Below are 17,147 nucleotides of genomic sequence, written 5' to 3'. Positions count from 1 at the left end.
ATAGCCCCAAGAACCATACACGGATAGCCCCACGAACCATTCACGGATAGCCCCACGAACCATTATGCACGGTAGCTGACTGATAGCCCCAAGAACCATTCACGGATAGCCCCACGTTCCATTCACGGATAGCCCCACGAACCATTATTCACGGTAGCTGACCGATAGCCCCAAGAACCATTCACGGATAACCCCACGAACCATTATGCACGGTAGCTGACCGATAGCCCCACGAACCTTTCACGGATAGCCCCACGAACCATTATGCACGGTAGCTGACCGATAGCCCCAAGAACCATTCACGGATAGCCCCACGAACCATTATGCACGGTAGCTGACCGATAGCCCCAAGAACCATTCACGGATAGCCCCACGAACCATTCACGGATAGCCCCACGAACCATTATAGACGGTAGCTGACCGATAGCACCACAAACTATTTACGGATAGCCCCACGAACCATTATGCACGGTAGCTGACTGATGGTCCCAAGAACCATTCACGGATAGCCCCACGAACCATTAACGGATAGCCCCACGAACCATTATGCAAGGTAGCTGACTGATAGCACCAAGAACCATTCACGGATTGCCCCACGAACCATTATGCACGGTAGCTGACCGTTAGCCCCAAGAACCATTCACGGATAGCCCCACAAACCATTATGCACGGTAGCTGACTGATAGCCCCAAGAACCATTCACGGATAGCCCCACGAACCATTGTGCACGGTTGCTGACTGATAGCCCCAAGAACCGTTCATGGATAGCCCCACGAACCATTCATGGATAGCCCCACGAACCATTATGCACGGTAGCTGACCGATAGCCCCAAGAACCATTCACGGATAGCCCCACGAACCATTAAAACGGTAGCTGACCGATAGCCCCAAGAACCATTCACGGATAGCCCCACGAACCATTATGCACGGTAGCTGACCGATAGCCCCAAGAACCATTCACGGATAGCCCAACGAACAATTCACGGATAGCCCCACGAACCATTCACGGGTAGCCCCACGAACCATTATGCACGGTAGCTGACCGATAGCCCCACAAACCATTCACGGATAGCCCCACGAACCATTATGCACGGTAGCTGACTGATAGCCCCAAGAACCATTCACGGATAGCCTCACGAACCATTCACGGATAGCCCCACGAACCATTATGCACGGTAGCTGACTGATAGCCCCAAGAACAATTCACGGATAGCCCCACGAACCATTCACGGGTAGCCCCACGAACCATTATGCACGGTAGCTGACTGATAGCCCCAAGAACCATTCACGGATAGCCCCACGAACCATTATGCACGGTAGCTGACCGATAGCCCCAAGAACCATTCACGGATAGCCCCACAAACCATTATGCACGGTAGCTGACCGATAGCCCCACGAACCATTCGCGGATAGCCCCACGAACCATTCGCGGATAGCCCCACGAACCATTATGCACGGTAGCTGACCGATAGCCCCAAGAACCATTCACGGATAGCCCCACGAACCATTCACGGATAGCCCCACGAACCATTATGCACGGTAGCTGACCGATAGCCCCACGAACCACTCACGGATAGCCCCACGAACCATTATGCACGGTAGCTGAACGATAGCCCCAAGAACCATTCACGGATAGCCCCACGAACCATTATGCACGGTAGCTGACTGATAGCCCCAAGAACCATTCACGGATAGCCCCCCGAACCATTCACGGATAGCCCCACGAACCATTATGTACGGTAGCTGACCGATAGCCCCAAGAACCATTCACGGATAGCCCCACGAACCATTATGCACGGTAGCTGACCGATAGCCCCAAGAACCATTCACGGATAGCCCCACGAACCATTATGCACGGTAGCTGACCGATTGCCCCAAGAACCATTCACGGATAGCCCCACGAATCATTCACGGATAGCCCCACGAACCATTATGGACGGTAGCTGACCAATAGCCCCACAAACTATTTACGGATAGCCCCACGAACCATTATGCACGGTAGCTGACTGATAGCCCCAAGAACCATTCACGGATAGCCCCACGAACCATTCACGGATAGCCCCACGAACCATTATGCAAGGTAGCTGACTGATAGCCCCAAGAACCATTCATGGATAGCCCCACGAAAAATTATGCACGGTAGCTGACCGATAGCTGCAAGAACCATTCACGGATAGCCCCACAAACCATTATGCACGGTAGCTGACTGATAGCCCCAAGAACCATTCACGGATAGCCCCACGAACCATTGTGCACGGTTGCTGACTGATAGCCCCAAGAACCATTCATGGATAGAACCACGAACCATTCATGGATAGCCCCACGAACCATTATGCACGGTAGCTGACCGATAGCTCCAAGAACCATTCACGGATAGCCCCACCAACCATTAAAACTGAAGCTGACCGATAGCCCCAAGAACCATTCACGGATAGCCACACGAACCATTATGCACGGTAGCTGACCGATAGCCCCAAGAACCATTCACGGATAGCACCACGAACCATTCACGGATAGCCCCACGAACCATTCACGGATAGCCCCACGAACCATTATGCACGGTTGCTGACCGATAGCCCCACAAACCGTTCACGGATAGCCCCACGAACCATTATGCACGGTAGCTGACTGATAGCCCCAAGAACCATTCACGGATAGCCCCACGAACCATTCACGGATAGCCCCACGAACCATTATGCACGGTAGCTGACTGATAGCCCCAAGAACCATTCACGGATAGCCCCACGAACCATTATGCACGGTAGCTGACTGATAGCCCCAAGAACCATTCACGGATAGCCTCACGAACCATTCACGGAAAGCCCCACGAACCATTATGCACGGTAGCTGACTGATAGCCCCAAGAACCATTCACGGATAGCCCCACGAACCATTCACGGGTAGCCCCACGAACCATTATGCACGGTAGCTGACTGATAGCCCCAAGAACCATTCACGGATAGCCCCACGAACCATTATGCACGGTAGCTGACCGATAGCCCCACGAACCATTCACGGATAGCCCCACAAACCATTATGCACGGTAGCTGACCGATAGCCCCACGAACCATTCGCGGATAGCCCCACGAACCATTATGCACGGTAGCTGACCGATAGCCCCAAGAACCATTCACGGATAGCCCCACGAACCATTCACGGATAGCCCCACGAACCATTATGCACGGTAGCTGACCGATAGCCCCACGAACCATTCACGGATAGCCCCACGAACCATTATGCACGGTAGCTGAACGATAGCCCTACAAACCATTAACGGATAGCCCCACGAACCATTATGCACGGTAGCTGACTGATAGCCCCAAGAACCATTCAGGGATAGCCCCACGAACCATTATGCACGGTAGCTGACTGATAGCCCCAAGAACCATTCACGGATAGCCCCACGAACCATTCACGGATAGCCCCACGAACCATTATGTACGGTAGCTGACCGATAGCCCCAAGAACCATTCACGGATAGCCCCACGAACCATTATGCCCGGTAGCTGACCGATAGCCCCAAGAACCATTCACGGATAGCCCCACGAACCATTATGCACGGTAGCTGACCGATTGCACCAAGAACCATTCACGGATAGCCCCACGAATCATTCACGGATAGCCCCACGAACCATTATGGACGGTAGCTGACAGATAGCCCCACAAACTATTTACGGATAGCCCCACGAACCATTATGCACGGTAGCTGACTGATAGCCCCAAGAACCATTCACGGATAGCCCCACGAACCATTCACGGATAGCCCCACGAACCATTATGCAAGGTAGCTGACTGATAGCCCCAAGAACCATTCATGGATAGCCCCACGAAAAAGTATGCACGGTAGCTGACCGATAGCTGCAAGAACCATTCACGGATAGCCCCACAAACCATTATGCACGGTAGCTGACTGATAGCCCCAAGAACCATTCACGGATAGCCCCACGAACCATTGTGCACGGTTGCTGACTGATAGCCCCAAGAACCATTCATGGATAGCCCCACGAACCATTCATGGATAGCCCCACGAACCATTATGCACGGTAGCTGACCGATAGCTCCAAAAACCATTCACGGATAGCCCCACCAACCATTAAAACGGAAGCTGACCGATAGCCCCACAAACAATTCACGGATAGCCCCACGAACCATTATGCACGGTAGCTGACTGATAGCCCCAAGAACCATTCACGGATAGCCTCACGAACCATTCACGGATAGCCCCACGAACCATTATGCACAGTAGGTGACTGATAGACCCAAGAACCATTCACGGATAGCCCCACGAACCATTCACGGGTAGCCCCACGAACCATTATGCACGGTAGCTGACTGATAGCCCCAAGAACCATTCACGGATAGTCCCATGAACCATTATGCACGGTAGCTGACCGATAGCCCCACGAACCATTCACGGATAGCCCCACGAACCATTATGCACCATAGCTGACCGATAGCCCCACGAACCATTCGCGGATAGCCCCACGAACCATTATGCACGGTAGCTGGCCGATAGCCCCAAGAACCATTCACGGATAGCCCCACGAACCATTCACGGATAGCCCCACGAACCATTATGCACGGTAGCTGACGGATAGCCCCAAGAACCATACACGGATAGCCCCACAAACCATTCACGGATAGCCCCACGAACCATTATGCACGGTAGCTGGCCGATAGCCCCAGAAACCATTCACGGATATCCCCACGAACCATTATGCACTGTAGCTGACCGAATGGCCCCACGAACCATTAACGGATAGCTCCACGAACCATTATGCAAGGTAGCTGACTGATAGCCCCACGAACCATTCACGGATAGCCCCACGAACCATTATGCACGGTAGCTGACCGATAGCCCCAAGAACCATTCACGGATAGCCCCACGAACCATTATGCACGGTAGCTGACCGATAGCCCCACGAACCATTCACGGATAGCCCCACGAACCATTATGCACGGTAGCTGAACGATAGCCCCAAGAACCATACACGGATAGCCCCACGAACCATTCACGGATAGCCCCACGAGCCATTATGCACGGTAGCTGACTGATAGCCCCAAGAACCATTCACGGATAGCCCCACGTTCCATTCACGGATAGCCCCACGAACCATTATTCACGGTAGCTGACCGATAGCCCCAAGAACCATTCACGGATAACCCCACGAACCATTATGCACGGTAGCTGACCGATAGCCCCACGAACCTTTCACGGATAGCCCCACGAACCATTATGCACGGTAGCTGACCGATAGCCCCAAGAACCATTCACGGATAGCCCCACGAACCATTATGCACGGTAGCTGACCGATAGCCCCAAGAACCATTCACGGATAGCCCCACGAACCATTCACGGATAGCCCCACGAACCATTATAGACGGTAGCTGACCGATAGCACCACAAACTATTTACGGATAGCCCCACGAACCATTATGCACGGTAGCTGACTGATGGTCCCAAGAACCATTCACGGATAGCCCCACGAACCATTAACGGATAGCCCCACGAACCATTATGCAAGGTAGCTGACTGATAGCACCAAGAACCATTCACGGATTGCCCCACGAACCATTATGCACGGTAGCTGACCGTTAGCCCCAAGAACCATTCACGGATAGCCCCACAAACCATTATGCACGGTAGCTGACTGATAGCCCCAAGAACCATTCACGGATAGCCCCACGAACCATTGTGCACGGTTGCTGACTGATAGCCCCAAGAACCGTTCATGGATAGCCCCACGAACCATTCATGGATAGCCCCACGAACCATTATGCACGGTAGCTGACCGATAGCCCCAAGAACCATTCACGGATAGCCCCACGAACCATTAAAACGGTAGCTGACCGATAGCCCCAAGAACCATTCACGGATAGCCCCACGAACCATTATGCACGGTAGCTGACCGATAGCCCCAAGAACCATTCACGGATAGCCCAACGAACAATTCACGGATAGCCCCACGAACCATTCACGGATAGCCCCACGAACCATTATGCACGGTAGCTGACCGATAGCCCCACAAACCATTCACGGATAGCCCCACGAACCATTATGCACGGTAGCTGACTGATAGCCCCAAGAACCATTCACGGATAGCCTCACGAACCATTCACGGATAGCCCCACGAACCATTATGCACGGTAGCTGACTGATAGCCCCAAGAACAATTCACGGATAGCCCCACGAACCATTCACGGGTAGCCCCACGAACCATTATGCACGGTAGCTGACTGATAGCCCCAAGAACCATTCACGGATAGCCCCACGAACCATTATGCACGGTAGCTGACCGATAGCCCCACGAACCATTCACGGATAGCCCCACAAACCATTATGCACGGTAGCTGACCGATAGCCCCACGAACCATTCGCGGATAGCCCCACGAACCATTCGCGGATAGCCCCACGAACCATTATGCACGGTAGCTGACCGATAGCCCCAAGAACCCTTCACGGATAGCCCCACGAACCATTCACGGATAGCCCCACGAACCATTATGCACGGTAGCTGACCGATAGCCCCACGAACCACTCACGGATAGCCCCACGAACCATTATGCACGGTAGCTGAACGATAGCCCCAAGAACCATTCACGGATAGCCCCACGAACCATTATGCACGGTAGCTGACTGATAGCCCCAAGAACCATTCACGGATAGCCCCCCGAACCATTCACGGATAGCCCCACGAACCATTATGTACGGTAGCTGACCGATAGCCCCAAGAACCATTCACGGATAGCCCCACGAACCATTATGCACGCTAGCTGACCGATAGCCCCAAGAACCATTCACGGATAGCCCCACGAACCATTATGCACGGTAGCTGACCGATTGCCCCAAGAACCATTCACGGATAGCCCCACGAATCATTCACGGATAGCCCCACGAACCATTATGGACGGTAGCTGACCAATAGCCCCACAAACTATTTACGGATAGCCCCACGAACCATTATGCACGGTAGCTGACTGATAGCCCCAAGAACCATTCACGGATAGCCCCACGAACCATTCACGGATAGCCCCACGAACCATTATGCAAGGTAGCTGACTGATAGCCCCAAGAACCATTCATGGATAGCCCCACGAAAAATTATGCTCGGTAGCTGACCGATAGCTGCAAGAACCATTCACGGATAGCCCCACAAACCATTATGCACGGTAGCTGACTGATAGCCCCAAGAACCATTCACGGATAGCCCCACGAACCATTGTGCACGGTTGCTGACTGATAGCCCCAAGAACCATTCATGGATAGCCCCACGAACCATTCATGGATAGCCCCACGAACCATTATGCACGGTAGCTGACCGATAGCTCCAAGAACCATTCACGGATAGCCCCACCAACCATTAAAACTGAAGCTGACCGATAGCCCCAAGAACCATTCACGGATAGCCACACGAACCATTATGCACGGTAGCTGACCGATAGCCCCAAGAACCATTCACGGATAGCACCACGAACCATTTACGGATAGCCCCACGAATCATTCACGGATAGCCCCACGAACCATTATGCACGGTTGCTGACCGATAGCCCCACAAACCGTTCACGGATAGCCCCACGAACCATTATGCACGGTAGCTGACTGATAGCCCCAAGAACCATTCACGGATAGCCCCACGAACCATTCACGGATAGCCCCACGAACCATTATGCACGGTAGCTGACTTATAGCTCCAAGAACCATTCACGGATAGCCCCACGAACCATTATGCACGGTAGCTGACTGATAGCCCCAAGAACCATTCACGGATAGCCTCACGAACCATTCACGGAAAGCCCCACGAACCATTATGCACGGTAGCTGACTGATAGCCCCAAGAACCATTCACGGATAGCCCCACGAACCATTCACGGGTAGCCCCACGAACCATTATGCACGGTAGCTGACTGATAGCCCCAAGAACCATTCACGGATAGCCCCACGAACCATTATGCACGGTAGCTGACCGATAGCCCCACGAACCATTCACGGATAGCCCCACAAACCATTATGCACGGTAGCTGACCGATAGCTTCACGAACCATTCGCGGATAGCCCCACGAACCATTATGCACGGTAGCTGACCGATAGCCCCAAGAACCATTCACGGATAGCCCCACGAACCATTCACGGATAGCCCCACGAACCATTATGCACGGTAGCTGACCGATAGCCCCACGAACCATTCACGGATAGCCCCACGAACCATTATGCACGGTAGCTGAACGATAGCCCTACAAACCATTAACGGATAGCCCCACGAACCATTATGCACGGTAGCTGACTGATAGCCCCAAGAACCATTCAGGGATAGCCCCACGAACCATTATGCACGGTAGCTGACTGATAGCCCCAAGAACCATTCACGGATAGCCCCACGAACCATTCACGGATAGCCCCACGAACCATTATGTACGGTAGCTGACCGATAGCCCCAAGAACCATTCACGGATAGCCCCACGAACCATTATGCCCGGTAGCTGACCGATAGCCCCAAGAACCATTCACGGATAGCCCCACGAACCATTATGCACGGTAGCTGACCGATTGCACCAAGAACCATTCACGGATAGCCCCACGAATCATTCACGGATAGCCCCACGAACCATTATGGACGGTAGCTGACCGATAGCCCCACAAACTATTTACGGATAGCCCCACGAACCATTATGCACGGTAGCTGACTGATAGCCCCAAGAACCATTCACGGATAGCCCCACGAACCATTCACGGATAGCCCCACGAACCATTATGCAAGGTAGCTGACTGATAGCCCCAAGAACCATTCATGGATAGCCCCACGAAAAAGTATGCACGGTAGCTGACCGATAGCTGCAAGAACCATTCACGGATAGCCCCACAAACCATTATGCACGGTAGCTGACTGATAGCCCCAAGAACCATTCACGGATAGCCCCACGAACCATTGTGCACGGTTGCTGACTGATAGCCCCAAGAACCATTCATGGATAGCCCCACGAACCATTCATGGATAGCCCCACGAACCATTATGCACGGTAGCTGACCGATAGCTCCAAAAACCATTCACGGATAGCCCCACCAACCATTAAAACGGAAGCTGACCGATAGCCCCAAGAACCATTCACGGATAGCCACACGAACCATTATGCACGGTAGCTGACCGATAGCCCCAAGAACCATTCACGGATAGCCCCACGAACCATTCACGGATAGACCCACGAACCATTCACGGATAGCCCCACGAACCATTATGCACGGTAGCTGACCGATAGCCCCACAAACCATTCACGGATAGCCCCACGAACCATTATGCACGGTAGCTGACTGATAGCCCCAAGAACCATTCACGGATAGCCCCACGAACCATTCACGGATAGCCCCACGAACCATTATGCACGGTAGCTGACTGATAGCCCCAAGAACCATTCACGGATAGCCCCACGAACCATTATGCACGGTAGCTGACTGATAACCCCAAGAACCATTCACGGATAGCTCCACGAACCATTCACGGATAGCCCCACGAACCATTATGCACGGTAGCTGACTGATAGCCCCAAGAACCATTCACGGATAGCTCCACGAACCATTCACGGATAGCCCCACGAACCATTATGCACGGTAGCTGACTGATAGCCCCAAGAACCATTCACGGATAGCCCCACGAACCATTATGCACGGTAGCTGACTGATAGCCCCAAGAACCATTCACGGATAGCCCCACGAACCATTCACGGATAGCCCCACGAACCATTATGCACGGTAGCTGACCGATAGCCCCAAGAACCATTCACGGATAGCCCCAAGAACCTTTATGCACGGTAGCTGACCGATAGCTTTACGAACCATTCACGGATAGCCCCACGAACCATTATGCACGGTAGCTGAACGATAGCCCCACAAAACATTCACGGATAGCCCCACGAACCATTATGCACGGTAGCTGACTGATAGCCCCAAGAACCATACACGGATAGCCCCACGAACCATTCACGGATAGCCCCACGAACCATTCACGGATAGCCCCACGAACCATTATGCACGGTAGCTGACCGATAGCCCCACGAACCATTCACGGATAGCCCCACGAACCATTATGCACGGTAGCTGAACGATAGCCCCAAGAACCATACACGGATAGCCCCACGAAACATTCACGGATAGCCCCACGAACCATTATGCACGGTAGCTGACTGATAGCCCCAAGAACCATTCACGGATAGCCCCACGAACCATTCACGGATAGCCCCACGAACCATTATGCACGGTAGCTGACCGATAGCCCCAAGAACCATTCACGGATAGCCCCACGAACCATTATGCACGGTAGCTGACCGATAGCCCCACGAACCTTTCACGGATAGCCCCACGAACCATTATGCACGGTAGCTGACCGATAGCCCCAAGAACCATTCACGGATAGCCCCACGAACCATTATGCACGGTAGCTGACCGATAGCCCCAAGAACCATTCACGGATAGCCCCACGAACCATTCACGGATAGCCCCACGAACCATTCACGGATAGCCCCACGAACCATTATGGACGGTAGCTGACCGATAGCACCACAAACTATTTACTTATAGCCCCACGAACCATAATGCACGGTAGCTGACTGATGGTCCCAAGAACCATTCACGGATGGCCCCACGAACCATTAACGGATAGCCCCACGAACCATTATGCAAGGTAGCTGACTGATAGCCCCAAGAACCATTCACGGATTGCCCCACGAACCGTTAAGGACGGTAGCTGACCGTTAGCCCCAAGAACCATTCACGGATTGCCCCACAAACCATTATGCACAGTAGCTGACTGATAGCCCCAAGAACCATTCACGGATATCCCCACGAACCATTGTGCACGGTTGCTGACTGATAGCCCCAAGAACCGTTCATGGATAGCCCCACGAACCATTCATGGATAGCCCCACGAACCATTATGCACGGTAGCTGACCGATAGCCCCAAGAACCATTCACGGATACCCCCACGAACCATTAAATCGGTAGCGGACCGATAGCCCCAAGAACCATTCACGGATAGCCCCACGAACCATTATGCACGGTAGCTGACCGATAGCCCCAAGAACCATTCACGGATAGCCCCACGAACCATTCACGGATAGCCCCACGAACCATTCACGGATAGCCCCACGAACCATTATGCACGGTAGCTGACCGATAGCCCCACAAACCATTCACGGATAGCCCCACGAACCATTATGCACGGTAGCTGACTGATAGCCCCAAGAACCATTCACGGATAGCCTCACGAACCATTCACGGATAGCCCCACGAACCATTATGCACAGTAGCTGACTGATAGCCCCAAGAACCATTCACGGATAGCCCCACGAACCATTCACGGGTAGCCCCACGAACCATTATGCACGGTAGCTGACTGATAGCCCCAAGAACCATTCACGGATAGCCCCATGAACCATTATGCACGGTAGCTGACCGATAGCCCCACGAACCATTCACGGATAGCCCCACGAACCATTATGCACCATAGCTGACCGATAGCCCCACGAACCATTCGCGGATAGCCCCGCGAACCATTATGCACGGTAGCTGGCCGATAGCCCCAAGAACCATTCACGGATAGCCCCACGAACCATTCACGGATAGCCCCACGAACCATTATGCACGGTAGCTGACGGATAGCCCCAAGAACCATACACGGATAGCCCCACAAACCATTCACGGATAGCCCCACGAACCATTATGCACGGTAGCTGACTGATAGCCCCAAGAACCATTCACGGATAGCCCCACGAACCATTGTGCACGGTTGCTGACTGATAGCCCCAAGAACCGTTCATGGATAGCCCCACGAACCATTCATGGATAGCCCCACGAACCATTATCCACGGTAGCTGACCGATAGCCCCAAGAACCATTAACGGATACCCCCACGAACCATTAAAACGGTAGCGGACCGATAGCCCCAAGAACCATTCACGGATAGCCCCACGAACCATTATGTACGGTAGCTGACCGATAGCCCCAAGAACCATTCACGGATAGCCCCACGAACCATTCACGGATAGCCCCACGAACCATTCACGGATAGCCCCACGAACCATTATGCACGGTAGCTGACCGATAGCCCCACAAACAATTCACGGATAGCCCCACGAACCATTATGCACGGTAGCTGACTGATAGCCCCAAGAACCATTCACGGATAGCCTCACGAACCATTCACGGATAGCCCCACGAACCATTATGCACAGTAGGTGACTGATAGACCCAAGAACCATTCACGGATAGCCCCACGAACCATTCACGGGTAGCCCCACGAACCATTATGCACGGTAGCTGACTGATAGCCCCAAGAACCATTCACGGATAGTCCCATGAACCATTATGCACGGTAGCTGACCGATAGCCCCACGAACCATTCACGGATAGCCCCACGAACCATTATGCACCATAGCTGACCGATAGCCCCACGAACCATTCGCGGATAGCCCCACGAACCATTATGCACGGTAGCTGGCCGATAGCCCCAAGAACCATTCACGGATAGCCCCACGAACCATTCACGGATAGCCCCACGAACCATTATGCACGGTAGCTGACGGATAGCCCCAAGAACCATACACGGATAGCCCCACAAACCATTCACGGATAGCCCCACGAACCATTATGCACGGTAGCTGGCCGATAGCCCCAGAAACCATTCACGGATATCCCCACGAACCATTATGCACTGTAGCTGTCCGAATGGCCCCACGAACCATTAACGGATAGCTCCACGAACCATTATGCAAGGTAGCTGACTGATAGCCCCACGAACCATTCACGGATAGCCCCACGAACCATTATGCACGGTAGCTGACCGATAGCCCCAAGAACCATTCACGGATAGCCCCACAAATCATTATGCACGGTAGCTGACTGATAGCCCCAAGAACCATTCACGGATAGCTCCACGAACCATTCACGGATAGCCCCACGAACCATTATGCACGGTAGCTGACTGATAGCCCCAAGAACCATTCACGGATAGCTCCACGAACCATTCACGGATAGCCCCACGAACCATTATGCACGGTAGCTGACCGATAGCCCCAAGAACCATTCACGGATAGCCCCACGAACCATTATGCACGGTAGCTGACCGATAGCCCCACGAACCATTCACGGATAGCCCCACGAACCATTATGCACGGTAGCTGAACGATAGCCCCAAGAACCATACACGGATAGCCCCACGAACCATTCACGGATAGCCCCACGAACCATTATGCACGGTAGCTGACTGATAGCCCCAAGAACCATTCACGGATAGCCCCACGTTCCATTCACGGATAGCCCCACGAACCATTATGCACGGTAGCTGACCGATAGCCCCAAGAACCATTCACGGATAACCCCACGAACCATTATGCACGGTAGCTGACCGATAGCCCCACGAACCTTTCACGGATAGCCCCACGAACCATTATGCACGGTAGCTGACCGATAGCCCCAAGAACCATTCACGGATAGCCCCACGAACCATTATGCACGGTGGCTGACCGATAGCCCCAAGAACCATTCACGGATAGCCCCACGAACCATTCACGGATAGCCCCACGAACCATTATAGACGGTAGCTGACCGATAGCACCACAAACTATTTACGGATAGCCCCACGAACCATTATGCACGGTAGCTGACTTATGGTCCCAAGAACCATTCACGGATAGCCCCACGAACCATTAACGGATAGCCCCACGAACCATTATGCAAGGTAGCTGACTGATAGCACCAAGAACCATTCACGGATTGCCCCACGAACCATTATGCACGGTAGCTGACCGTTAGCCCCAAGAACCATTCACGGATAGCCCCACAAACCATTATGCACGGTAGCTGACTGATAGCCCCATGAACCATTCACGGATAGCCCCACGAACCATTGTGCACGGTTGCTGACTGATAGCCCCAAGAACCGTTCATGGATAGCCCCACGAACCATTCATGGATAGCCCCACGAACCATTATGCACGGTAGCTGACCGATAGCCCCAAGAACCATTCACGGATAGCCCCACGAACCATTAAAACGGTAGCTGACCGATAGCCCCAAGAACCATTCACGGATAGCCCCACGAACCATTATGCACGGTAGCTGACCGATAGCCCCAAGAACCATTCACGGATAGCCCAACGAACAATTCACGGATAGCCCCACGAACCATTCACGGATAGCCCCACGAACCATTATGCACGGTAGCTGACCGATAGCCCCACAAACCATTCACGGATAGCCCCACGAACCATTATGCACGGTAGCTGACTGATAGCCCCAAGAACCATTCACGGATAGCCTCACGAACCATTCACGGATAGCCCCACGAACCATTATGCACGGTAGCTGACTGATAGCCCCAAGAACAATTCACGGATAGCCCCACGAACCATTCACGGGTAGCCCCACGAACCATTATGCACGGTAGCTGACTGATAGCCCCAAGAACCATTCACGGATAGCCCCACGAACCATTATGCACGGTAGCTGACCGATAGCCCCACGAACCATTCACGGATAGCCCCACAAACCATTATGCACGGTAGCTGACCGATAGCCCCACGAACCATTTGCGGATAGCCCCACGAACCATTCGCGGATAGCCCCACGAACCATTATGCACGGTAGCTGACCGATAGCCCCAAGAACCATTCACGGATAGCCCCACGAACCATTCACGGATAGCCCCACGAACCATTATGCACGGTAGCTGACCGATAGCCCCACGAACCACTCACGGATAGCCCCACGAACCATTATGCACGGTAGCTGAACGATAGCCCCAAGAACCATTCACGGATAGCCCCACGAACCATTATGCACGGTAGCTGACTGATAGCCCCAAGAACCATTCACGGATAGCCCCCCGAACCATTCACGGATAGCCCCACGAACCATTATGTACGGTAGCTGACCGATAGCCCCAAGAACCATTCACGGATAGCCCCACGAACCATTATGCACGGTAGCTGACCGATAGCCCCAAGAACCATTCACGGATAGCCCCACGAACCATTATGCACGGTAGCTGACCGATTGCCCCAAGAACCATTCACGGATAGCCCCACGAATCATTCACGGATAGCCCCACGAACCATTATGGACGGTAGCTGACCAATAGCCCCACAAACTATTTACGGATAGCCCCACGAACCATTATGCACGGTAGCTGACTGATAGCCCCAAGAACCATTCACGGATAGCCCCACGAACCATTCACGGATAGCCCCACGAACCATTATGCAAGGTAGCTGACTGATAGCCCCAAGAACCATTCATGGATAGCCCCACGAAAAATTATGCACGGTAGCTGACCGATAGCTGCAAGAACCATTCACGGATAGCCCCACAAACCATTATGCACGGTAGCTGACTGATAGCCCCAAGAACCATTCACGGATAGCCCCACGAACCATTGTGCACGGTTGCTGACTGATAGCCCCAAGAACCATTCATGGATAGCCCCACGAACCATTCATGGATAGCCCCACGAACCATTATGCACGGTAGCTGACCGATAGCTCCAAGAACCATTCACGGATAGCCCCACCAACCATTAAAACTGAAGCTGACCGATAGCCCCAAGAACCATTCACGGATAGCCACACGAACCATTATGCACGGTAGCTGACCGATAGCCCCAAGAACCATTCACGGATAGCACCACGAACCATTCACGGATAGCCCCACGAACCATTCACGGATAGCCCCACGAACCATTATGCACGGTTGCTGACCGATAGCCCCACAAACCGTTCACGGATAGCCCCACGAACCATTATGCACGGTAGCTGACTGATAGCCCCAAGAACCATTCACGGATAGCCCCACGAACCATTCACGGATAGCCCCACGAACCATTATGCACGGTAGCTGACTGATAGCCCCAAGAACCATTCACGGATAGCCCCACGAACCATTATGCACGGTAGCTGACTGATAGCCCCAAGAACCATTCACGGATAGCCCCACGAACCATTATGCACGGTAGCTGACCGATAGCCCCACGAACCATTCACGGATAGCCCCACAAACCATTATGCACGGTAGCTGACCGATAGCCCCACGAACCATTCGCGGATAGCCCCACGAACCATTATGCACGGTAGCTGACCGATAGCCCCAAGAACCATTCACGGATAGCCCCACGAACCATTCACGGATAGCCCCACGAACCATTATGCACGGTAGCTGACCGATAGCCCAACGAACCACTCACGGATAGCCCCACGAACCATTATGCACGGTAGCTGAACGATAGCCCTACAAACCATTAACGGATAGCCCCACGAACCATTATGCACGGTAGCTGACTGATGGCCCCAAGAACCATTCACGGATAGCCCCACGAACCATTATGCACGGTAGCTGACTGATAGCCCCAAGAACCATTCACGGATAGCCCCACGAACCATTCACGGATAGCCCCACGAACCATTATGTACGGTAGCTGACCGATAGCCCCAAGAACCATTCACGGATAGCCCCACGAACCATTATGCCCGGTAGCTGACCGATAGCCCCAAGAACCATTCACGGATAGCCCCACGAACCATTATGCACGGTAGCTGACCGATTGCCCCAAGAACCATTCACGGATAGCCCCACGAATCAATCACGGATAGCCCCACGAACCATTATGGACGGTAGCTGACCGATAGCCCCACAAACTATTTACGGATAGCCCCACGAACCATTATGCACGGTAGCTGACTGATAGCCCCAAGAACCATTCACGGATAGCCCCACGAACCATTCACGGATAGCCCCACGAACCATTATGCAAGGTAGCTGACTGATAGCCCCAAGAACCATTCATGGATAGCCCCACGAAAAAGTATGCACGGTAGCTGACCGATAGCTGCAAGAACCATTCACGGATAGCCCCACAAACCATTATGCACGGTAGCTGACTGATAGCCCCAAGAACCATTCACGGATAGCCCCACGAACCATTGTGCACGGTTGCTGACTGATAGCCCCAAGAACCATTCATGGATAGCCCCTCGAACCATTCATGGATAGCACCACGAACCATTATGCACGGTAGCTGACCGATAGCTCCAAGAACCATTCACGGATAGCCCCACGAACCATTAAAACGGAAGCTGACCGATAGCCCCAAGAACCATTCACGGATAG

This window comes from Lepisma saccharinum, chromosome 15 (assembly GCF_977018435.1).
Source record: "Lepisma saccharinum chromosome 15, izLepSacc3.1, whole genome shotgun sequence".
NCBI classification, from domain to species: Eukaryota; Metazoa; Arthropoda; class Insecta; order Zygentoma; family Lepismatidae; genus Lepisma; species Lepisma saccharinum.
The sequence above is the reverse complement of the archived record's forward strand: the minus strand, read 5'-3'. Positions refer to the sequence as shown.